The sequence below is a fragment of the Corvus moneduloides genome, chromosome 1 (assembly GCF_009650955.1).
Source record: "Corvus moneduloides isolate bCorMon1 chromosome 1, bCorMon1.pri, whole genome shotgun sequence".
Taxonomy (NCBI): Eukaryota; Metazoa; Chordata; class Aves; order Passeriformes; family Corvidae; genus Corvus; species Corvus moneduloides.
In genome coordinates, this window is record NC_045476.1 from 6,528,598 (window position 1) to 6,555,127 (window position 26,530).

General features: G+C 40.2%; 1 protein-coding gene across 8 annotated transcripts in view; it reads right to left on the reverse strand.

Annotated features, from left to right (window-relative positions):
- KMT2C (lysine methyltransferase 2C) overlaps window positions 1-26,530 on the reverse strand; it is a 193,872-nt gene that overhangs the window by 153,763 nt on the left and 13,579 nt on the right. The window contains exon 1 of one of the 8 annotated variants that reach the window (XM_032098824.1): window positions 21,579-21,922. The exons of the other annotated variants lie outside the window; for them this stretch is intronic. The gene's annotated coding sequence lies outside the window, so the exon portion shown is untranslated. Of the gene's footprint in view, window positions 1-21,578; window positions 21,923-26,530 lie in introns of those variants that run through there. 8 annotated transcript variants of the gene reach the window in all.

Genomic DNA, 26,530 nt, shown 5'->3' on the forward strand with positions numbered 1-26,530 from the left:
TACCAAGAGCTACCAAGAAGAGGCACCCGCAAGTTTCCAATCCCAGCAAGTTCTGTTTATCTACCTGGCTTCAGGCTCGGTAATGGCTCTGTTTTCATAACTCCTCCAGACAACAGTTAGTGTGAAGCTCTTTGGTAAAGTTGCTAAATAATGTTTAGCAAGTCCACTGACTGTTTTCACATGTTCTCTTTTGACAGGCAAAGAGAATGAAATGGCAACATGAACAGCTGAGAGACCACTGGCACTGTCAAGAGTGCAAATTTCTAACCTATGCAAGGCTTTCATGTGTGACAAATTCAACCTGCACCATTCAATACTGCACTTGCCCAACACTCCTCTGTCCTCTAAGTAAACAAAATTGCATTAAAAACATGCTACTGCACCCAACACTGCGTTTTCCTGACGGGAAGCATAAGCATCCACTTCGATCTGAACACAAGATTTGTTTCTCCATGACGACAGGCTATGCCAAGTTCTAACTCCTCCAATCTTGTGAACAGCCATGGTGCCCAGAATTCGTTACCCACATCAGCACCAAGCTCATGTCTTTTTTAAGAATTATGCAGCTCCCTGTTCTTTCACACGCTGCAGGGTTTGCCTGCTACTCTTTTCCGAATAAAGGTGGCAACACAATGGTAAGGGCTGTAATTCTCATGTCTGGTGATTTCAAGATCCTGTACATAAAATTCAGCGGATCTGAGTCATCACACACGAGAAACAGCTGCCAAGTACTTGCAACTTGGTAGAAGTTTTGGTCTCTGTGAACAGATTTTTGTAATTTTAGCACCATTAATTAGAAGTCATTTTCAAAGATTTTCTTTTGGAACTTTGCAATCTGACAGAGTCTTATCACAGGAACATCATGAAGATTCTTATGAAATGCATTTGTCTCTTCAAGTTAAATATCCTCACTGGATGTATTTAGGTGCCAGGTGAAGGCTGTACTCTCTATCACCCAGCCACACACAGTGCAGTTATACAAACAATCCAATAATCTAATACTAAATACTAAAGTTTTTACTCAAGAGAACTGTTTTTATACACAGCAAGTAGAGTCTGTATACACTGATACCAGAGGGCTCTAACCACTGCCTTTATTCATCATTTCTTCAGCTAGGACACTAAAAAAACTATGCAAACATTCAATTATTATATTTTAGATAAAATAACCTCACTCACATGACATCATTTTGAGAGGTTTCCAGATCTTACATCTATCAAAATGCATCAGTCAGCTCAGAACATCTTATGCTTTCTCACCAAATAAAGCTCAGAATCTTCTGTCTCAAGTCACTTTTATTAATGTCTTTAGACTTCATAGCCCACACAAGTCACCCTGAGATTACATGGAAAAGAACTCAATTCGTTCTTATGTTTCTGATGCCACTAATACCACAAAAAAACCCCAACACCTGTCTCTCCCTCAGGTGTCTGCTACAGCAGCCCCTGAAAAAGGCATCCATCCACCAGTTTCACCAAAAATTATGTTTATGAAAGGCAAAAAAGAACCTATGGGCAACAGTATCAGTGTACTTAAGCTTTAATCTTAAATAAGCATTTAGCTTCACCTAGAAGGATCAGGACATGAAAGGAAGGGCAGTACCCAAGAGATATAAATAACCTTCTTTTATACAAGATGCTGGCCTAGAATACATTACATAGAATTTTCTTTATAATACTCAAATTAATTGATGGCATGTAAAAAAAGTAGTTCATGTCAACTACAGTTTGTCATTACCCATCTAAAATGGATTTAGACAGGAAAAAAACCACAACAGAAATGAATGTCATATCACCACGTATCTTTTCCATCTGTTAGCACCCTTAGTGCTCCTTATAAAGAAATGCATTTTTATTTCAGATAATGTCAACAAGTATTATGAAATATTTCTCTTTCAGTAAAACTGCTAAACCTACGAAAGCCAGAGGGAAAAAACACAAGATCTGCTCACTAATTAAAAATCCATTAAAACTTAGTCAGAAGGCTTGGAAAACCTCAGAAGAATAAAAATAGATCTAAGAAGAAAATGGGCAATGGAATCAGATGGGTGTCAGTGTAAATTTATAATTCACACGAATTGTTTTTCTTTTAATGAAATTGTTTTCAAACTAGATGTAAATCCTAAAAGCCAGATCATGGAAACTATTTTTATACTAGAGTAAATAAAAGTCTGGAAATACTATTGTGAAATATAAACAACAATACAAGTAGCATAATAAGCCACACTCCATAGCACAGGCACAAGTAATACAGATCTTCAAACACGTTTAAAAGCTTCTGTATAAACAGGCGTATCAATCTCTAGGGGCGTTGATGAGGTAGAAATTCTGAGGTTTTTGTTAGAAATTCTGCTAACAAAAATGTGCCTACACCTTTTTTCCATCCCTGAAGAAGATTCTTCTAACCTGGAGACATAAATTTGCCTTCTGACAATTACAGATAGCTTACAAATAGCTCCAAGTAATTATAATAGAGAACTTTTAAACTTCTGTTCAAAGGACTGTTAAATTACCATTATTATTTGGGACAATGATCATCTGTGTTCACCGATGCTCTCACAATTTCACCTATTTTTGTTTGAGACCGCTACCAACTATACCAAACTGCTCTGTATCTTTTTAACCCATGCCAGACTTCAGTCCTTTAATAGTAAATATATTAATTAATGCTATTTTTTTTTAAATTACTGGCTGGGGTAGTTGATTGTTTTTTTCAAGTCTGAGTTCCTCATTTCTTTAATATGCTCGTAAAGACAACCTTAAAAAAAGTTAAGGTAATAAAAAGATGGGTTTCCCTGCACTTGATGCTAGAGGAGTTCTTCTACCTGATCACCACCTTCACACTCCCACCCTCCCCAGCCTGAGAGAGGATCAGGCTGTCAGAACTGCCAGCCCTAGAGTGATCTACTGCTCAGCCTACGTCATACGATACAGGTCAGAGTTATAAACAAAATTGTCTCTGTGTCACATGAGAGGGGCACGTCCCCAGAGAACCCTGCTAGAGCAACTACTACAATGGAAGTCATCCAAGAGGACCAACTGATACCTCCAGGTCAAGTTCCTTTGAGGCCACCATCCAAGGACACAAGGCTGCAAGCTTATTTCACTTACTGCCCTGCAACTTGCAGAGGGTCCTCAAGTTCTGCAGCTTCTGTCCAGTTCTACAAATATCCTCAGTTTAAACATTAAAATGTGTTTTTAATGTAATAGGAAGGCAATTCTCAAAATTTATGTTCACTGTGGAGAAAAACACGAAAATGTTCAAGATTCAAACACAATGACCTGAAGACTTAGAAATTATACTAAGCGTAAATTGAATTAACACTGATTAAATTTATGCCCAGCAAAAGCGTTTTCATCCACATCAGTTTGTTTCATTCATTAGAGGTTCACGAACGTCTGTGCTGGGAGCAGCCAGGGAGGAGAGCAATGACAGGAAAGGGTTAGTGGAGAAGGAGGAGAGGGAATAAAGCAAGTGGAGCTTCTTTTAGCAACAGTGCAAGTAATGCTGTCTAAAAGGATTTGGAAATTATACTCTGAATCCCTTTGCTTCCTAACTTTTTTTTTCTGCAGACCACCAGAAAAAAGTAACAAAGATAATCAAAAATGATACTGCAGCTGATTTATAATGGGACTATTTGTATATTTACCTAATCTTTTCTGAGCACAGACCTTCTGGAATGACAGCTTCTTAGATATTTATACTTTTATTTCAGCTTGCTTTTTACATATACACATATGCTTCTAATTAACATTTACAGCATGGAAATTCAGTTCTACTCACCAGACCACACCACAGAGCCTTAAAAATTATCTTAATCAAACATTTCAGAAGTACTTTCAGGTATAAAAAGCTGGTAGAGCAGCTCTGAAAGAGCTATACTGGCAACTACTTGTAAAGATGACACAGACAGGGAAGCACATATGTGTAACTTAATGGCCCTAAAGCTACTCATATTTACCCAAGTACTGCCTTGGTGTCACAACAGAGCAGTTCCTAGCTCACAGCCACACAAATTTGAGTATTAAAATAATTATTTTTTCTTAAGAGTATTACTTCCACATAATTTTTTTTGCAGTATTTTTGCACACTGGAATTTCTCCTTGAAGTACCTGAAAGCCTTTATGCTAACAAAAAGCACTACAATTGAAATATGCCTTGTCCTCAGAACGTTAGAAACCATTTGTCTTTTGCAATCAATGTATTAAAGATTACGTTTGAAAACAATCTTCCACCACAAAGGTGTTCAACATTCATTACACCGTCCCTGGAAAAGCTGCTATAGGGAGTGCTGTCAAAACAGAAGTCCAACTGCTCACGGATTCACTGGACACAAGGCCGGAATCATTATCCATGCGAGCCCAACATCCGTAACTATCACTCACCATAACTGATTGAAGCCTGTCTTTCAGAAAGCCACTCACTTTGCCATTCCCTTTGTCACTTGTTCCTCCTTATGAATTCAGGCTCATTTCCTTTGTGAACGTCTCTGGTTGCAGCTTTCAACCACGGGTTGTCTCTTTTCCTCTTACATGAGGGATCCCTTAAGAACTCAGTATTTTCCCTGTTGGAGAAATCATTCACTGTTCTCTAACTACTGCTTATTTTTAGGGTTTAAATCCCCCACTCCCATAACCAAACAGACTGAGCACTTCCACCTTCCTCCCCAAAGCGGTTTTCTCCAAGCTTTCTACTATCTCTGGTCCATTTCATGACTTTTTGCCAATATTTCAGTCTTTCAGCTGTGGATACCTGAATCACATTGAAATGGCAGCAGCAAATCTCACATTTTCTACGATAAACAGAGCTTTAGTGCACAGCCACAAACATCCCACACTCCAAATGTCTTGCCAGAAATGCTCCTTTCTGGACTGCAGCCCCATCCCTAAACCTCTACATGGCAACATCATCCTCTCTCCCTACTCTGAAGAGCATTTTGTTTAACTGCTCTTCTGCCTCCTCCCTGTGCTCATCCATGTCATTCCATATACAGATTTCAACAACAGTAATTGTTATTAATATTGACTAATACCAGACTTCACTGCTGATGGACCACCCAAAAAACCCAAAGCAAAGAGATGACTGTTCCCAAACAACAAAGTGCTTGGTCAGCCAGTCCTTAAACCAATTACTGGAGGCTTTATTCCACAGAATAATTCAAACAAGTAGCTTTAATCAGAGTACAGAACACTGCTAAACCCAGCACCTTTAAAGAAATCCATTTGCATTACATCTTCATAGAAAACGATGGATAAAGGACCACATCAGATGACCTAATACCTACATCAAAGGCAACTTGTAAAACTCAGGAAGTGGATAAAAGGATGAAAAGGAAGGCAAAGAATAAAAAAAAAAAGCCCAGCAAACCTGAGAGCTCCTGTCTCTAAAGAACCCAGCAAACATATATATCCAGAACAAAAAGTATCCTTATCTGCCCAAAAGTCACGCCTTCCACATTGTTCATTTCAGTGGGAACCATGGGATTTCACTGTCTCACAGAAGTGAGCAGCATGTATTTCAATATACTTTGTAGCATAATAAAATATTCCATTGAAATTACAAGATCTAAAAAACAATTACTTTATTGCTTCTTATAACTTTTTCACTGTAAAATTCAACTCCAAGGTAGTAATTGGCAGGGACAAAATTGTGTAGCAATTAGGGCACGACAGCAAAAGCAAACAAGAACTGAAAATGGGTTCGACACTTCTGGTAACAAGCAGGTAATTATCACAGCAGCTTGAAAGGGGCATAATCAACCAAACTGACATCATCCCTCCCACATAATAAAATGTGAAATCCCTTTACGTGCAGTGTAGCTCTTACACACAGCTGGTAAATGCTGCTAGTCTAGTCTCAATGTTTGTGTCTGCAGAGCAGCTGAGGTTACATTTGGGATGGTTCAAGAGTGGATAATTTTATTTATTTATTTATTTAGGATAGTAAGAGCTATTACATGTTTTCATCCACTGTGGACTACAGATATTACCACTAGAAAATGCTATTTTATAAAATTGCCCTCTCTTTTCTGAGTAGAACTTTGTTTTCAAAGTTCCTAGAAAAAGAGAAAAAAATCTCTGCCTATCATTACCTTTTCACCATTATCTACAAGATGAAACAGGTTTAATATTTTTTACATAAAAATAGAACGTTGCTAGTTTTAAATATGCTTTATTCTTAACTACTGTATTTTACCAGCAAGTTTTTTCCCCACGATGCATTGGTTTAAACCCAGGTGTGAACCTTAACTTCTGTGTCAAAGCACCACTGTGCCGTGGACATGCCTGCTGTTATCTCAACACAGTCTAACTGCAAAATAAACAGTAATGTAATCATCTTCACCATGTATTTGAAGTAATTAAAATATGATTTTAAAAACCCATTCATTTATCTGCTGTGCCCTTTCAGCACAATTTTACTGCAAGATTCTCACTCTCATCAGCACCGTGTTTGGAAAACCCATCAGGCCTGACTGACTCAATCAATGGTGGTTGTTTCATCTGTTAGAGCAGGTTGGGGGGAACCTCCTTCTTCCCTGCTTTGTATATTCCTAACCTGTGTTCGTCTCCATTTTCTCTCTCTTTGTGTTGACAAATCCATTTACCTCCACTCTGTCTGTCAATACCATTAACTCCCACCTTTTTCCAGCTCATTAACAGCAAGGCCGAACCCAACACTAATCCCCAAGTCTGCTGTTAACTATTTCCACACAGCTCCCACCTTTCAGATGGGTTTCGTTCCTTGTTTCTTAGATACAAGCAATTTCAAATACACTGGAATTGCAGCTCAATTTGTATTAATTTCTCATGACAAATTTCCACAAAACATTTACAGAATATCTGCACCTATCATTTTGTAAACTGCACTGCAAGTACCGTAAGTAAAATGTATTAATTATTAACCCTTGTTTTCTCATCTTTATAAGAGATCACATGTATATATACATCACAATGTGAATTCTTTAGACAGCTGTTATGTTAAGCAATCTACTTTTTATCTATTTTTTTTGTTATATTTAGCTTTTTTTTTTTTTGCACAAAATTCTCACAAAGGTAACACAAAGCTGGCTTCCTGGATCTCAGTTTCTCAAAAGTACTAGGGGAGTTTTGAGTATTCCTGGTGGAAAATTAAATCTGGTAACTGTGTAGGCTAAATATGGTATGCCTTGACTTGTGGAAGGTTTAATTTACTGGCAAGTAAAGCAGATGTGGGCACAACAGGAGATATTTAATTGTTGACTATATGTTACTGACATGATAAAGATGCTAATACTATGCCAAACCTTGTATTTTTTCCTGCATATTTGAACCTTTTTAAATCTCATATTACTTAAAAAGGTTAAAATTGTTCAAGATCTATTATCAAAAGTTCTCTAAATTAGAATAAAATGACAAAAGCACAAAATTATAAATTTAAAACTATATCATAGTGAAGAGAAACACTGACTGCAAAGCTAAAAAAGGTAAAGACTAAATAAATAATTTAAAAAGTTATTTGTAAACCAACTGCCATTGATAAGACCTATTCCTTTTAAAAGCAAAATTTCTCTGAATATGAGGATTTTACTACAAGAATATGAAAAAACAGCTTTACAAGTAAACCTAGCATGGGTCAAAGCAAAACTAATAGGACTTGGACAGCAGTCCAATATTCACCTGAAGATAACATGTAAGCCACACGTACCCTTTCCTTGTCAGGAGCCAGTTCCCAGCCAGGATCTCCATGCAGGCATCTGAGCACTGCACTGGCAGAGCAACAGGGCTGAGCAGCTGCAGTAAAAGGTGATTGCCCAAGTCACTGCTGCCAGCAGAACAGATCTCTGCAACCGCGGCCTTAAATGCCCTGTAAATATAAAGCTAACTAGAATGTTTCCATTACCAACAAAACACGGGGAGGTAAATTACCAGCGAACAGGTCCTCAGAAGTGATGAGGTGGGAAACCTTCAGTAACCTTCATCACCTTCTCTCCTCCACATATCTTTGTTCTGTTTCAGTCACAGATTGCACCAGAAATGCCTTTTCACTGAAAACTTAAAGCTACAGCAGCATCCAGCATACTGGATAAGGATATTCTACGATACTTTGATTCTGAAGACTTGGGGGACATAGAAGACTCACAGAAATTCCAGGCCCCGTTCTGGCCTACAACCTCCAGAACAAGCATATAAAGTCATCTAACAAGCGACAAATACTGGTTTTCTTCTTCGCATCTGGATCCTACAGTAAAGGTAATATGGTTGGTTCAGGGTCCATAAGGGAAACTTCCTTTATCTAAACAACTGGAAATAATGCTTTGTTGGAAAAAGTACATTATTTTGAAGTAGAGGTTGTCCCAATAAAAGCTCTGAGAGGATGCCAGGAAAACAAAGTTAATAGCAACACCCAATAAAAGCTCTGAGAGGATGCCAGGAAAACAAAGTTAATAGCAACACCAAAAATTTTACTTTCTCAATATACAAGACACACCTTATTTTCTTACAGCCAATTCTACATCCCAATCTGCACATATGTTGAGGGTTTCTTTCTTCGAAAAATGAAATCAAAAGGTGAGGTTTAGCTTCCACTGGAAAATAAAAACAAATGTGGGCTTGAGTCTCATTAGACACACCCGACATTAGCACACCCCAACATTTAATTTATTGCAGAATAACATTATGTCGGTAATGCACAGCAGAAGAACCTCAGCTTAAAAAAAAAAACCCAAATCAACACTGACAAAGTGTTCTCCCATTAAACAGAATCTTTTAGCAATGCCACTGAATTCATGCTAAGCTTAATACAAAGTATCACCAAAACAAACTTTATTAGCTAAGTACATTTCTATTCTTTCTCTTCCAAGTTAAATGCAAACCTGTTTAAATGCTTAGCCTTGGATGTGTACATTAAAATAAAAATACCTGAGTCTGTGAGCCTGACTCAAAACCATCACACCTGCACACACAGGGCTGAGTAATTAACATGTAGTTCGTCAAGGACTGACTGAAAGCCCTTTGGTTTTTATGCATTCTGTTATCAGCATCATTCAGAGCATTTGGATGAAAAGCCTATGTAATTCTAAACTATTATGAAAGCTTTTTTTTTTCTGGATGAGACCCTACAAATTCTGATGACTTCTTCATGAATTCTTCTTCTGAAGAAGAACTGTGTTCTTTCTTTCCAGTTTCCTTGGCCAGGAATTTTATATTTGGGTTCACTCAAAAGACATCATAAAAATTAAAACTGCTAAACTTACTAGCTAATAAATACACCATCACCACAACAAATCATAAAAGAATTCATCAATGGATTTGATTTTTAAAATTAATGACAGCACATCTTAGAAAATATACTACTAAAGAATGAATGGCAGGGAAAAAAATCTCTGAAAAATGTCATCCATTGCAAAATATCTCAGGTAAAAATTAAATTGCTACCCTTTTGCACCAGCTGCAAAATTCCACCTCTGTTGCCTTGTATAGACTTGAAGATTACACAAACCAGGTTTCACATCACCAGGAAAATCATGGACTAAATACAGTGGTGGTCTGACAAGTTACTCACCAACACCTCAGTAAGAAAGGTTTCTCTTTCTTTTTACCAAGGAGCTCCTCTGCCTGAGTACAGCAACTACTGATGTTCTTAACACACATTAAAAAAACACTCTAACTTTCTAAGATAATAGTTTCAAAGAGACGTAAGAAAAACTACCAAGGCCAACCAGTTCTTCAATGTGACAAATGTATCAAAAGAAAATGTACTTAAAATAAATGTGACTCAGATAAGAAGCTACTATCAGTTTACTACAGGGACCCTGTTTGAATAAAGCAAAATGAGTTAACAGTATTCTCCCACAACCAGACTTCTAATACTCGCATTAAAGCTACGAAAACAGTCAAACTCCTATTACATACTTTTAAAAACAAATATAAAATATAAGTATGTCTGAAGCTACACCTTAAAAAAAAATAACAGCCAACAAATATTTAGAAATTTCCATCCTATTATTCAAGAAGATCTAAGAATACCAAAATATTTTTAAAACAATAATAGAAAGTAAAGGTTTAAGCCACATTAGAAAACCTCCCTCTAAAGCTTACAGTTATTACAGTTCTTCTTAAGGGAGAGTTTCATGACAAAAATACTCGTTTTGTGCAGCAGAGACACACAAAAGGATTCTTCGGGATGCCAAACACTTTCAGAACTCTCCAGTGATGACTCATCCTGTTATGTATACAAAGCTTTCATTAAAAAAAGAAAAAAAAGTCAGTTGGCATCATTACAGATCCTCAGTTAGCAATCTTCAACTTACTGTTAGTTCTTGTACAAAGTATTCTAAACACTGCAATGAAGTATTCTGGTATGCTAATTTTGGGGAGGAAAACGTGCAACTTAACTTGAATGGCCTTTCTTACACAGAGTTTCTACTCTAGCTCACAAATGGCTCCAAGATGGCCTCGAACACAGTTTTTAGCTACACAGAAATTCTTTGTTGCTCCACAGCAGTTCCTTGCCAGTCGCGCTGATCAACTATTTTGCCAAAACCAGAAAAATAAGTCTTTCAAAATGAGTCTTGATGACTGGAACAAAAAGAACCACTTCTTAATGGGGGGGGGGGGGGCGTGGAAAGAAAGCAAGGGGGGAGGGTAGTTTAACTGCTCCTAAAAACTTGGAAAGCATTCCTCTTGGATCTCTCCTTAGAAGCGCTGTTTTAACCCCCCTCCCTCAAATTAACTGATTTATTTAGATAATCTGTTGTTCTGCAACAAAACCACAATAAACTAAAACTGCCACAGAGATGCAAGTAATTGTGATAAACTGTGCTGCTATACTGGCAAGTATTTGTTAATAAGACAGCTTTCTTTTATATATATATAACTTCTTTGAAATGTGGTGTTGGTTGTTATGTTTAATTGGCTGTTGTTTGCTTTACTTATACATACGAATGTTTGCAAGATGTACTGAAACCAGAAACCTCCCCCAGCACTACACACAGTACAAGCAGCCTGCACCTCACTCCATCAAGTCTTTCCAGATTTTTCCAAGTCAAGCGGGTCATTTCCATTCCTGCTCATCTCCTACCTGCAGGCAGCCACCTACAAACCCAGGTAGAGGGGAGCTTTAGCTCAAAAAGCATTGACCTCCTCAAACTCGTCTCCAGATTCACTCTGCATAGGCAGCAAGTCTGGAGTTTGCAGCCCTCCCAGAGCATCATCTGGAAAACTCAAACAAACAAGCAAGATAGAAATAATTTCCTTTATGTTCAATCCCTCCAGTCACTCACTTCTCTAATAATTCAGTTCCTAGTGTTGATCCTTTTCTAAATATGGCCACATAAGCATAAGCAGCGAGCCTCAGTGCCAGCTATGCAATTTCTCTTTCCCACTGGGGACAAGCTTTCCAGCATCTCAGATGTTTTCAGAACAGACGCCTCCCCCACCACTGCCACATATACATTTTATTTTATTTCTTATGAACGCCTCTTACCCACAGCAGTTATAAGTGCCAAATCATCTGATTTCACAGAGTGTCAAAAGAAAAGCCAGATCTAAGAACTTTTATAGCATTTTCTATCCCTTCTTCCTCTGCAACATGGTGATTTGGAAATAATGCTCTTCATTTGCTCAAATTCCAACGGCTGCAAGAAGTCTGCTGTCCCTCTCCAGTCATTTACAGTGATTATAGGACGTAATCAACTACACCATGTTTCTGTAAGTTTATGCCGTCCATGGGTCAAGACTGTATGTGATCAAAGATACAAACTAAAATTGTGGATTCATGCTATGAGTCTTTGAGCTTGAAGCACACTGATTTCCATGTTTTACAAAAAAATAAACCTAAAAGAACAGCCCATTTTTTACTCCTTCCAGACGAGCTATGAAGGCTTGTCTTAGAAAGCGCAATGAAATCCTTTTTATTTTTTAATTTAGTCGTTAAGTTTTTGTTATTCCCTCATTATTTATGTACTACCACAGGTGGTCACGGCAAATTACCAACTAATTTATGCCGGTTCTTTAACTGCAAGTCTAGCTTACTAATTAAATACCAAGAAAAAAAACCCAAACAAACAAAAAGCCCCACACCCAGTCTTCAGCAGTTAAAAAGCAGAGGTACAGGAAAGCAGGAGACACCCCCAAACAACAACAGAAGCTTCATATTTGCCTTTAGCAGACTATGTTTAAATGAAAGCAGACACCATCTTCATTTCCCCATGTTTAATCAACGGTGGATGGAAGAGGGGAGAGGAATAAGGAAAGCCAGCTGCACCTCCAGCAGAGGTCTGGACAGGGCTGGGGTCTGAGGGGTGAACAAGCAGCCTCACAAAAACCAGGAGGCATTTCCAAGCACACGGCACAAACATAATGGAGGGTCCAGCACAGAGCGTGGGCTTGGCTCCACTGAACAAACAAAAGGGGATACTTTAATCATATTTTAATGAGGCTCTGCACGTGACCTGGTCCATTAGATGCTGAAATGCTGCTGCAGTTACTCTACAGCCACCTTGGCATTTGGTGGCTAATGCTCCAACTGGCCGCTACAGTACCCTTGAGAAAGGAAAAATAAATAAAGCTGCTGCAGCAGCTTTGGTTGATAACAGCATTAATACACTGGGGGTTTTAAAGATCTGTAGATCCACAGACATCAGCATGATCAAGTGTGAAACCTTAACTCACTAATAACCAGCTCTATCAGGAGACATATTACGCAGAATAATTAAGTCAATTTATGTTACATAAAAAACAGGTTCATTATCCAAATACAAGTATTATTTAACTAATAGAACGAAGCAAAACCTAAGCTGTGCAATAGACATTTAACATCAGAAAACAAGATACCATGGTTCCTTAAGTCCGCAAAAAGTGAAAAAATTTCCTGCCCCAAGAACCACAACAAAACTTGCTAACAGTCCAGAAATCCTGCTTTTGGAGTGTATTTGTCTCTTACTGCCTTCAAAAAGCATTCCTGTTACATACATACATACTTTTTTTTTTCAGTTTGAATAAAATTTCTCTGATGTACCCTAGTGTTTTCAACCACGTCTTTGGGATTTGTGCACATCTTTGGAAAGTATATACTCTGGTTTTCCCACACATACATGTTCATGCATCCTGACAATTATAACCATAATTCACATTGAAAAGGTGATCACAAAATCAGCATTTACTTCTCTTTCAACACTTACGACACAGCACTGATGCTAGGAGGTGGAAGGATCACAAAAATCCCAAGTGAAAGCCTGCTGTTCCCACACTATGCAGGTGAACTGTGGAACTCCATGCTCAGCATGCTGGAAGTTTGTGAGATCAAAGAGAGGCTGGACACATTCAGAGGAGATTCTTATGCTCAAAAGATCTAACACAGCAATATCATCCTTGACTCCAGAAATCCCACAATTCCTTCCCCAATCTCCTGCAATTAGTGGTTTGGGAAAGTATCATTATAAAATTACTCTTGCTTTCTTTTCCTATTAACCACAGCAGGAACCGTGATGATGGGACATCCACATTGCTGATCTGACCCAGCACAGATGCTGTTGTGAAATTCATAATTTCTCTGTACTGTTTTACAAATTGACTCTGAACCAACAAAGCTCATCATACTGCCCAAATTACTGTCACATCCAAAGATTCATATTTAGCAACACTAAACTTCATTTCCAGCCTTGTATTCAACATCTTGAACTCTGAAAATTGAACCTGCAACTATGCAGCTTTTAGTGGTTTATAAAAGTTTCATTCCTCCAAAGGACTGGTTCCTAATGTCTGATGTCCAGAGACTCTCACGTGGGCTCCCAGAGATTCAGTTCTGCATGATGGAAAGCAGCAGGGTGAGGAAGCAAAGAAAATGCCCAAGCACCTTACATACCTTCCCATTCAGGATCTTTGTCCATACTGCATAGAAAAGGTTATACACCTTATCACTTAGTCGGGTCATCATCTACCACAGAAAAACAATAACCTTGAGACACGCATCATGTCATACAATTTTTAACAAGATGCTTTTCACAGTCAAAGAGCACCTATTTTTCTTGTATTTAAGCAACACGAAGCTCTTCTAGCAGACCAGTGGATTCTCCTACATCACCAAATTCCTTGCACAACATCAGAAGTAAGTTAAAGCCCCTGTGTTCTGTAAAGACAGTCACCTGACATTTTGCTGTTATCTTCCAATTTGAAATAATATCCGATCCACGAGCATTCTAACCTTACTTTACATAGGGAATTTATAATCTTTTGCTGCTTCTTGTCACTTGAACACTACCAAGAGAGCTTTGTGCAAGATTATTTTGTCCCCCACCCTGGATCAAGTCCTGATTTTCAGAACTTAGGCTCATCTTTTTGATGGAATTTGCAAGCATCTTCAAATGCCAGGACCAGAAAGGAGTTTTAGGAAAAACAGTTGGTGTTGACTGACTAAGGGCAAGTTCATCTTCATTCCTAAAAGTTGCTTAATTTCATCCATCCACTTTCGATAAGGATGTGGTCAATGTTCATGAGGAAACCTAATAAAAGACAAAGCGTATTATGCAGAATCCCATGATCTGGTTAGTTCTGACTTGGAGTGTGTGTACTGGGATGGCAGGGAGCTCTGTCAGTAAATTTCACTTTTGCTGCTCAGGTACAATCAGTGTACAGGATAATCTGCGGAAAGTTTAGTTCTGATGAGTTTAGCAGGCTTAGGAGGCTGTTGGAAGGACTGGAGAGGAGATTACAGGAGAGATTATTTCAAGATACGTCTTCTTTCAGAACAAGCTGCAACCACTGAAAGGATTCTGCAGATTGATTTTGGACTCCCTGAACTACAACCATCTCCTCCCCACCCCCCCTTGCTTCTCTTAGAGCTTAAGAGACATAACCCCACCACCACTGCTTTTCTGCCCCTAACTATACTACAGCACATCTTTCAAATTTCTCAGAAGTAATTTCATGCTCAGAAGATGCTACAGAACAGTCAGAAAAAATTGCCATTATAAACTGCTGAAAGGACCACAACCATTACTGGCTTTTCCACTGCAAAGAAGCCCTGCCAAGACAGCCTTCCCCAGAAAAAGTCTGTTGTTCTTCACCTACAAATATATGTCTTACTTACCAGGAAAGTCAACTAATTAGCTCTTCTTTACATGCCTCCTGGCCTGAAACTTCTAGAACAGGAGATGGTGGGAAGTGCAAGGACAGGATGTGAAGTCCTACCTGCAAAACTATTCAGCTTTTATCATGCTGATAAAATTTAACACATAGTATCAGTTTTTCAGATACCGATTGTGTTTGATGAAATCGACTATCAGACAGTAGGATGGGTCTCAGGCATGAAACACACATCTAGCTCAGGAAGAACTAAGCCCAGTTCTCTCTGAGTGACCCCAAAGTGTCCCCTTTTTTGCTTTGCACACCACAGAACTGTGATTCTTGCCAGCCTCTGCGAAGCAGTGGGAGGAAAACATGACTAATTGGCCAGTAAAAGAATAACAGAGAAATCAAGAACAAGGTTATGCAATTTGTAATCGTTGTGATTTCAGCTTAGCACTGTTTCACAGAATCTAAGTTGACAGAAAACTGTTCTCACATTTTCTTGATATTTGAAGAATGAAAAATGATTCCACAATGCCTGGTTTATTTTTTTCTGCATCATCCTCTTCCCCACATTTTTTGATCATGCAGAGCAGCAATCGGTTAGCACTATTCAAAATAGTAGGTACAGAACAGTCTAGGCTATCAAATTCTTAGTTGACTGATGAATGTTTACTCTCATAACTATTTTATTTCAATGGAAAACTTTCTATTGACTTCACTTGTCTTTGAAACAGACTTGTGTACCTTAGAGAACACCCCATCATGCTGATTAATAATTAAATGAATCCATACAGTACTTATTCACTGACAGTTCTTTATTTGGAGGTCCAGAGGCATCAATAATGAAAACTCCTCCGTAGTACTGGCAAAGCTGTCAGCAGATGTTGCAGATTAGGCAACCACAAGGAAAGAAATAAATATATTATAGGATGGTTTACATGTGAACTGTATGTAAGTCTATCAATGATCAGGGGAACCACCTCCTCCTAACCTTTACATCTCTCAGCTTTCACCAGAGAAACAGCAGCCAACTATCTCCATCAACATGGGTGAATGCAGATGTCAGAACCGGCCAGAGCAATCCCTGGCTACACAGCACAGCCCAGAAACTCTGCCTTTCCGGTAACAAACTAAACTGGAGTCAACCGACTTCAAAACATCCCCAAGGGAAGCAGTAGAACTGCCTGAAGCAGTAGCTATTCACCAGTTCAGCTCCAGGATTCTAAAACTTTCTATGGAGAAATGACACAACCATCTCAGTTACTGTACCACAGGCATCAAGACAGATTCAACACCTACAAGCATTTCTGAAAATGGAAGAAAGTAAGTAATTAACTTACTAACTCCTCATAGGTAAACATTCTTCATCATTCTAGGTGGATTTTACTAACTGCAGACAAATATACCAGAGGAAAAAAAAGGATGTGTCTAACTATTTTACATTTTGTTGACTGATAAATATCTAAACTACATATACAGTGCAGACTCCTCTCCCCAGCCCAGTTTCAAGAATTTGTTAATGTAGGATTGTACCCTGATCCACACAAACCACCTAAGGAATCTTCCAGGCTTCCTCACCATCACTGTCTTCTTCCTAGAACTTGACTAGAACTAGACTTCAAGTTGTAATAGTTGCTATTTCCGGAGCTGCATAAAACTGTCTTCACATGCTTCTCTAAACTGTTTATTTTTCTTAATTTAAAAATCTTTGCTTCCTTTAACAAGGTGAAAACAAATATGACAAGGAAACAGAAAGGAAAAGTCGACTAAATACACATAAGAATAAGCACTGCTCACAGGAAAGCTACCTCTTCAAGGTGGATTAAGGCGGAAGAGAAAGACTGAAGTCCATGCTCCTCAACCTCCATCTCCCACCTGTCTTACAGATTACGTCCCTGTAACTCTGGGCTCCTCTTTCCTGAGCAATGCAAACCCATGACGTTTCCAAAAGCCCTCTACCTTGCTTCTGTACCCCTTCCTATGTGCAATTAGCTTTCTACTAACATACTGCAAAGCCAGAGTGAAATTCTTCCAACAAGAACAGTCTCTCAAAGGTTAATAGTAGTACTTACTGCTAAACCTTGACCTCCATTTTATGGCAGTCCTGAACATACAATGAATGACTTCTGCCACAACTGTGACTAAACCTTCTGTACACAAGGCAAGGCTGACAGGGCAGTGACGACACCTAGCACACCTATTATTTGACCCAGATCAAGTAACCTTTGAAAAGGTTAGAAAATATTGTAGGCTCATTCATTCCCTCATCACTCTCTTTGACCACTGTTGGTGTCTTCTTGCATGCTAAACACATTCTCAACAGTTCCACAAAACAGTGCTGCCAAAATTGCCCACTCAAGCCTAAGGGCAAAGTGACAAAAATAAAGCCCCAACCTTATTCCTTCTCATTGCTCTAGATACACCATTCTTGTATAGTCCCATCCAACTCATCCCTTCCCCCTGCCCCATCCTCTTTGTTCTGCCAAATACATCACATCCTTTCACCCTGTTCCTTGTGCTTCAAAAAAGCCTTCAAACTGTATTAAACTCAGTATCCTCACAAGTCACTTGATTCAGAGGAGGCAGATTTCTGCAGAACTATAAGCATAAATAAGAATTCCGTTTGAGGTTTTCTGAATTCTGGAAAAAACACAGCTCCCTTTCCTCCTGGTCTAATCCCACCCCAAACAGATCCCCCACGGAATGGTTATTCCCAGAACTGCCCTCTTCAAAGTTTGTCCCATTTTTCTCCATTTTTTCTCTTTTTTTTATGGCACCTGATGTTACATGCTAAGAGGGACTGCAAACTGGTTAACTATAAACTATGTATAACCTATATAAACCAGGCAGTAATAACCTGCTCTCACATGCACTTCTTCCTAAACTGAGTCTTCCAAAAGCAACCTACCTTCTCTTTTTATAGCATGGGGGCATTTGGGGCCTGGAAACTAAAAATAAGCAAAATTTTAAAAAAAAGAGAGAGACAAAATGGAAGATCCAGAGTAAAAACAATATGGAAGTGTTTGTGGTTGGAAGGAACACACTGAGCTCTATCTAAAACGAAGAATTCATTCCTGAAACTGAATTATACCCAAGAACTGCAAGTCCTGGCTAAACAAACAAATACACAAGCAGACTCTTCTTTTCTTCTATGCCTTTATCTTCTTTAATTAAGTAATGTTACACAAGTGTTTACCTTTTAATGCTTGGAAATCAGGATGAAAACATGGGACAAAGAGACCAGCGTGAAATCTTTTCTTTTCTAGCTGCATTACAAAAGCATCATCAGCACAAGCCACACTTACTGTGGAACAAACATTTCACCAGCGAGTACAGACAAGAGGGAGACTTTCCTGAAGAGACAGACAGAAATGCAGCATGCTATGACTAACTTCCAACAGACCTTATGTCAAAGGAGGAGTCAAATATCCTCCAAATGAGTGGCACCATCTATGCTTGTGCCTGGCACTGGACCTTAACACTGAGATGAAAAAAAAATTCCAACAAGGCCACATATAACTATGGCTCATTTTTTTAATCAAAGGTATTTCCAAAGGACAAAGCTTAACTGTAATGTTTTGCCACTCATCTACATCTCGGATGTCAGGAAAAGAATCTGTCAAGAGCACTAGAAGACACATCTGTTTGCTGAATACATTCCACATCAGATTACCAAACACAAAGACGTGAGCACTGTCAAACAGAAGGCGCTCACCTATTCCCAAAACCACGTGACTTTCCCTGCCACGCTGCTTTCCCTACCGAATTTCCATGACATTTCCTGGTTCACCTCAGCTGTCCCAGGGAGCACCACTGCGGCACAGCAAATGCCACGAATCGCAAGAAGACATCTGATATCTGTGATATCACATGCTGGGATTCTGCCAGCAAACCGCAACATGCCAAAAGGATTTCGCAGAGGAAAGACAGAATTATAAAAGACTAGCTGAAGGCCCACTGTCAAACTGGATTTTAATGCTTCTTTCTGCTAACACCCTACATCCCAGGGTTTCCAGAAGCTTTAATAATTACTAAAATTGGAACTGCCCAAATAAAACAAAAAAGAGTCTTTCCGCTGGTTTAGAGTGTGCTTTTGACAACACTTCAGAGTCAGTACCTCTTCCTTTCAGGCTCTGGATTTTATACTAAATGGTATACACTAAGTACATACTCCTCCATAGTAAGAGTTTTCTATCCACACTTTCAGAACAGGAAGCCAGAATTGCAAAACTCAAAGATTTGGCAGCAGTGATGAGAAAAGAATATTTTAACCATTATTTTTAAATAGCTCAATAAATTAAATATAGTAAGGCTGGAAATACTGTAAAGCACATACCGAATGATCCTTTTAGCCTGAAACAAAAGGAGAAATAAATACATGGCTGCTTTTGATTTTTACTCAGCCATTTACCCTTAAGAGATCATTTTCAGGCAAGTCTAATGAACGGTCACATTAAGAAACTGTACATGATGCAACTACCTTCTACTGGTATATTATGTAAATGACAATAATGCCATCTCCTGTGTCCTCCCCTCCAAAAAAAGAAAGCTCCCACAGAACATTTTGCCAAAACTCTGCACGAGTTTCTGCTTGGGAAATAATAATACAGAAAAAAAAAACGAAAAAAGAAAAAGGCAAGAAAAAAAAAGTCAACTGAGTGCAGAGTCTGACAAAATACTCATACAAAATTAAATATAATTCCTACCAAAAAAAGGTAGTATTTTGACCTAAAAGCATCTATATTTAATACTGGCAGAATATTAGGTATTACTTTGCACAGAACAAACAAAACAAAAGAAGTCATAAAACAGTTTACAAAGATGACCTGTAAGTGAGCCAAGCAACTAAAAAGTACAGATACTCAAACTCCAAGTATATTCTCAAAATAAAGGCCACTTACAACAAAGCAGTAAAGGATGCATAACCAAACCCTTTAAAAACAAATGTACAGTAGTCATCAGTGAAGTTACTGACAGTTTTATACAGCTGATCCCACAGCACTGAGAAAAAGTCTATCTTGTCTCCTGCTTCTAGCTTACAAGTAGATGGTTAAAATATTTGCACTCAGCAGCCTGGGAGCTGCAGTTATTTTCTGTAGCAAGTGTATTGTACTGTGTAGGAGCATCAAACACCACACACGACCATCACCATGATGTACAGACAGCACAAAGACCCCTGCACGTAACCTCCAGCTTAGGAGCTGTGCGTACTTCAATACCCAGCATTGTATAGAGTCACTGAGAACCTTTAAATGTCTGCCCAGTTGTTTCAGTTTTGCTACAGCAGTATGACCCACTACTGCTTTATTTCTTCACATGAAAAAGCCCCAAACCGTGTTCATACTGATCTTCAGCTCTTTCAACAACTCTATGCCAAATAACACTGTTCTAGGAAAAAAAAATGAAGTTAAATAATAAACTAAACTAACTCAGGAACGTTTTTCAATTATGTAAGAATCCAGTTACAGTGTTAACTAATGATTCACTGGTGAGTGTGTAGTGTTTAGTATCCAGAAATAGGCACAAGACTGAAGTTTTTCAGGAAAATACAAAACACTACACAAATTAACTGGTTCATATTTTGAAAGCACAGGTTGTTTTGTTGATTTTTTTTTAAACCAACCTTCTACAAAGTAATGCCACTGGAAAAGGGGGGAGCCAGCCTCCTATAGTGTCCAAACAAAAAAAGAAATAGACTTTTTTCTTTACAGTTGTACCAAGTTTGTTAAAGCCAGCCAGTTACATAACACTTACTTTGACTTATGACCTATTTGCTCACTGCTCATACAAAAATCATCATATAGGATAGCGTGGCCATCCATTATGCGCTAGAAACATAGTTTATTTTTCAAAGTGTTTTTATTTTTCTCCGTTAGTTTAGAACTACAGTTTAAAGCAGTGGGAGGATCACCTAAAATTAACACTATACAGGTATGCTTTGAAAGCATGCAAAATTAAAATGGCACACTCTTCAAAAATATCGTGTACAGAACACTTCAAAATATTAAAGAAAAATTATCCTATCTCCATTTTCCATCAGTCCAGTATTTACATCGGGAAGTGAAAGTGACAAAAAAAATATAAAAGCAAAAAAACCCCAGTTGTTCTATAGTTATCCATATAAAGTCCTATTTTTTAAGGAATATGTGCGGGCACACGTGTGTAGGTGTACCCAGGGCAGCGCTGACCGGATGCCCGGCTGAGCCCGGGTCAGAGCGAGCAGGGCTTTTGTGGTCCTTTCTCCCACCCACCACCCTCCTTTTCCTTATTTTTATTTTGTTAAACGGCCTCGGATTGACCACCGAGCGTGTAACTTGAACCTCTACACCCACGTCTGGACGCGGGTCCGGTTTTTTTTTTTTTTTTTTTGACCAAACGGCGTCGAATTCGCCGTGCCGAGTGTCAGCGGCGCCCAGTCCCCACGCCAAGTTTGCCGCCCGGTCCCGGCGGGTTCCCCGTCCCCGGGGAGCCCCTTCCCGCTGTCACTGCCTGCCCTCGATACAAAGAAGTTCAGCGCCAGCCGTACTCACCCCCGGCGAACTGGCTCTTCGCGACATCGCCCAGCGCCGCGGAACCGCTCGCAAATCCCCTCTGGAAAATGGAGGGGCTGGCACCGGTGCGATCCGGAGGGAAGAGAAGTTATTTACATGCCAGGGCCCGAGCCCAGCGCGGAGCGGAGACGCCGATGCTCAGCACTGCCCGCGGTCTGCCATGTTCGTGCCGCTCGCTCGGCGCTCCCCCGGCCGCTGCCCCGGGGCCTCGGGCGGCTCTACAGGGCCCCCCCCATGGCGGCGCCGCCGGGGAGCGATGCGCCACAGCCCCGATCGCCGCGGAACTTCGGCTCCGGGATCCTCCCCGAACCAAGCTGGGGCCGCCGGCGGAGGAGGGCGGAGGGGGAGGGGAGCGGGGGGAAGGGGAGGGGAAAGGGAAAAAAAAAAAAAAAAAAAAAAAAAAAAAAAAAGAGGAGGAAAAAAAAAAAAGAGCCGAGGGAGAGAAAGTAGATCCGACGCAGCCGGGCGCCGCCAATGTGCGGACCGGAGCGCTGCGGCAGGAGCGGGGCCGCCCGCGCTCGGGAGGCGGAGCGGCGGCGGCCGGAGGCGCAGCGCCCCCGCCGGAGGCTCCCCCGGCCCGGCCCCCGCCCCGCGCCCCCGCAGGGGCCCGCACGTCCCGGCCGGCGAGCCCGGGGGCGAACCCGGGCACCGAGCGCGGGAGCGCCCGGCCGCTCCCCCCGCCGCCCCTGTCCGGGAGCACCCTCCGAGCGCGGCGGGCGGCAGCGCTCCCGCTCCCTTCCCCCCACGCCCGCACTTTTCCATTTAACAAAGCGGCGTAACCAAAAGTTACGTTTCCATAGACGCCAGCCGCTTTCCTGGCGGCCCCTCCTCGGCTGCTGGGGCTGCTCTGGGAAAACCAGGGTTTCACCCGTGAAAGATGAACGTGGGACTTCGGGGATAGCTTTTTGCTTTTTTTTTTCTCCTTTTTCCGCAGAATCACAGAACTGTTTGCGTTGGAGATCATCTATTTCAACCCCCGGCCAAGGCAAGGTACCTGGAGCAGGTGACACAGGAACGCGTCCAGGTGGGTTTGGAATGTCTCCAGCGAGGGGAGACTCCATGACCTCCCTGGGCATCCTGTTCCAGTGCTCTGCCACCCTCAATGTAAAGAAGTTCTTCCTCATGTTGAGGTGAAACTTCTCGAGGTGAAACTTCTTGGTGTTTAGTTTTGTGGTTTTAGTTAGTGTTTTATGTTTTACTTTTTTTTTTTTCCTCTCTCCCCCCCACCCCCCCATTTTCCAGGCTGCTCTACACTTACACAAAACAATCTGGAAGGGACAAGCTAAGAAAGCAAAGCTTGACAAATGTTGTCCATCTACAAATGGCTCTTTCCTAATCCTCCCAAATGCTCCCTGCCAATTTTATTCTCCTACAGAGAGAAAACAAATCAAGAAAACATTACGCAAGTGTCTCTTCACTTGTATTGATAGATACTTGCAAACCAATGGGTCTTGCCAATTTGAGTGGTAACACAACTACCTTCAACTTTCCTTCACGCAAAAACCCCAAAGCAGCTGTTGGGTAATGCTTTGCTTCTGTCAATCTCAAGTTTTCTTTAAATTTGTTTAAGTATCAGACATCTGCAAGACACAGGTTGACACGTTGACAACAATAATCTGACTTGTCTGCCAAACAAGTAAGACCATGCATTACCTCTATTTTCTCACTCATATTAATATTTTTCTTATAAAATTCTCTTCTGTCACACCAAGCTGCAGCTGGACATAGTTAATCTCAGGCACCATCTGTTGTGGACAAGTAAGTTCAGTATTGCCTTATGAGAACTGATTTGAGAAATTCTCAATAAATGCACCTAGGAACTCAAAGATACCATTTCACCTCTAAGACTGAACAAAAAACCCCCAAATTTCCACAGTGATTCACAGAGCAGGATCTACTCAGGTAGAAGGAGTGGACCAATGCTACCTCTCCTTCCATTTTCAACAGGTAACATATTCTAGGTGCCCAGCCTACAGGAAAGGTTTTATCAAACCCATTCTGCAGAGATGAAGATAAAATTCTAAAAAGAAAGCACTCACATGAAAAAATCTCCAGGTGTTTACTCTGAAACAAGTAACTATTGTATAAGAGCCATTGTGCCATGTTAGTGAAGGTACGGACACATAAATATATTTGGCTACAAGGAGCTATCAAGCTCTGGTTTATCAGCACATCTCTGTAACCACACGTATTAGTACACTCAGTCTGCTGCAATGAGAAGGTTAATATGTTATTCTAAACCTTAGCTGAGATGGTGAATGTCAGGGGTTTATTTTGCAGTAAGCGTTGGTTGCCTTGGTCCAGCCAACAAGTGGTGAATTGCAAAGCCCCTACTGAGACATTAATCACTTTGCCTATTCCCTTTCACACTCAAAGTCCTTCAGGTTCAGCCAGGACAAGCCCCTGTTGGACACCCATCTCTGCTGAGTTTAAACATTCTCCAATTATTCTGAGACTAAAGTAAGCTCCTCTTCAACCAAACAGCAGACAAAGCTGTATATTTTCCAAACTGCATTAAATGAGTGTTTAGAGTCAGTCAGGTCAAACCAAGGCTGGAGCACCAAGTTTCCTGTGTGTCATCCATCCCATAACTGCCTGTTTTGATGAGCTCCCACTACAACCCTGGTGTGGTACCATCCCAGGTGATACCCCTGCAGCATGACTGACACTCCAATTCACAGGGTTGTTTGTGCTGCTGTACCTTTAAACCTGCAGGTATTTTCACATGTTAAAAACTTTAAGTTTTACCTAGCAGGTAATGGATCACCTGAGAAGTTTAAGTACGCTAGCACAAACAAGCCGTAATTTAATAACAGCTGGTTAAAACAATAATAATAAATTACTCTCAGTTCTTTTCCCTGCTGTTCATGTGACCCAAGATCCACGCTAACAGGTATGAAGCCATATTAGCTGGCCTTGTTCTTCCCCAGAGCTTTGAACATGGGGATGCATTTTCTCTCACATCAAAGGGTGAGATTTAGTTCTTCTACTGTAAAAGCACATTAATTGCCATAAAAATCTTAGGAAGGAGAAAGTGTAATTTTACTACAGCACAGTCAGATGTGGTCCAACACCAGTCATGTTGACTGATTACTACTTCTCCACACAAACTGCCCATAAATTGCATTCAGTGGGGTTATATGTTCAGCAGCAGTTCCAGTTGAAGCTAATCCCACCCCACACCTCTTCTTCCCAGCCTCGGAACTGTTCCCATTCAGCTGAACTTTGGATTGTGAACCAGACACACGGACCAAACCTGCTACAGGGCAGCCCAGCAAGAAGCAGCGGGGCTGGACACTGAGAAACGGCAAAGCAATTGTGTCTGCAGCAGGTCCCTGCCCCCATTCACACATCTCCACAAACGTGTGGCACCACAATGGCAAGGCAGGAAGTGTTTAATGCCAATGCTTCTGCCAAGAAAATGTACATGGGTAAAATGGGACCAGTCGTCTCTCCTCAGACTTTTTTTTTTTTTAATAAGCAACAGAAGTGATTTAATGATTAAGATAAAAACTTATGTCTATACATATGGTGGACTGTTTTCTTCCAAGCTCAAATTGATTAACTCAAGGATGCCACTCTTGAGTTAATCAAGACACACTGAGCAAAGCACGCCCTATCTGTTTGTGATAGGCCCTATTTACAATTCCTAACTTTGGGAGAATGTTTCTTCACAGCAACCATGAGAAATTCAGAAATAGGCAAGTCACCAATTCCAATAGATTCCTATCAAAATTTCAGATGGAACACATATACAAGTAAGAGACATGGGCTTCTCAACAGAAGTATTACTTGGTTACTCTAACTAGGCCATACATCTGATTTGTTACTTCACAGATTTTAAAATGTACAAAGATGGATATATTAAGAAACTCAAAAATATATTTGTCTTTCTTTAACATTTTCCTTAACTCCTGCCGACCTGCTATTTCCAAAATATTCTATGGGTTTCTAAAAATATTACAGTTGTAACAACTTGAGATTAAGCACTAGGTACTGAGCTACAAAAGGACAACAAGCACAAAAGGAAATGCAAATATTTCTCCTTAGCCTGGCAATTCCACTGAAATGTAAAAGCATTTTACTTTCTAGCATCCCTTTATGCTTCCATGCTACATAGCAACTCAAACCACCCTCTTCTGTGAATAATTTCTCTGTAAATTCCAATTTCCATGCCAAAGGACAAAACAGAGGACGACTGACTTCTTTTTTTACTGCATTTGAAGGGGTTTGGAAGTTCTTAGTTTCTAACCTGTACTACAACATTCTCTAGAGATAGACTCCATTTCTAAAAGTAAAAAAAAGTAAAAAAAAAAAAAAAAAAAAGGTTCCAAACCGGTTCCAAACAGTCTATTTCCTCTCCCCTGCTCTCTATTCTTGTGAGCATGAACCAGATCATATCTAGACCCAAAGACAGGTTGGCAGCATGTAACACAGCCAAGAAACATATTCTGTGTATTAACTGCATACCCACATTAACATACTGTGATAAATTTGATTTAAAGCCGTTACATCTAAGATGTCATATCTAGCAAGCTTGCTTTTAGAAACAGAATTGGAACAGCAACATAAGTCAGGTAATTGAAATAGCGTCCTATAGCTTCCTATAAAGAAAGCATCACATTCTGTCTCTTCTCATGGTTTTGACTGGCAAGGTTTGGCAAATATAACTGAAAAGGCTCAAGGCATTTTTTTGTCCCTGACATCTTTCCATGCTTCAGCCAAAGGCTACCATCCCTTTGGCAGAGATGGCAGAATGGGTCACTCCAGTGCAAAGCCTACCATTACGCTTGACTGACTGATGGGTGTCAATTTGAGACAGAAGCCCTTTACAAGCTGGAGTGTCCCCTTTTTCCTTTATGGCTGATATCTACCTGCAGAGCATCAGCACAGAACTCACAAGGGAGCTTGAGCTCACAAGGTGTCATCAG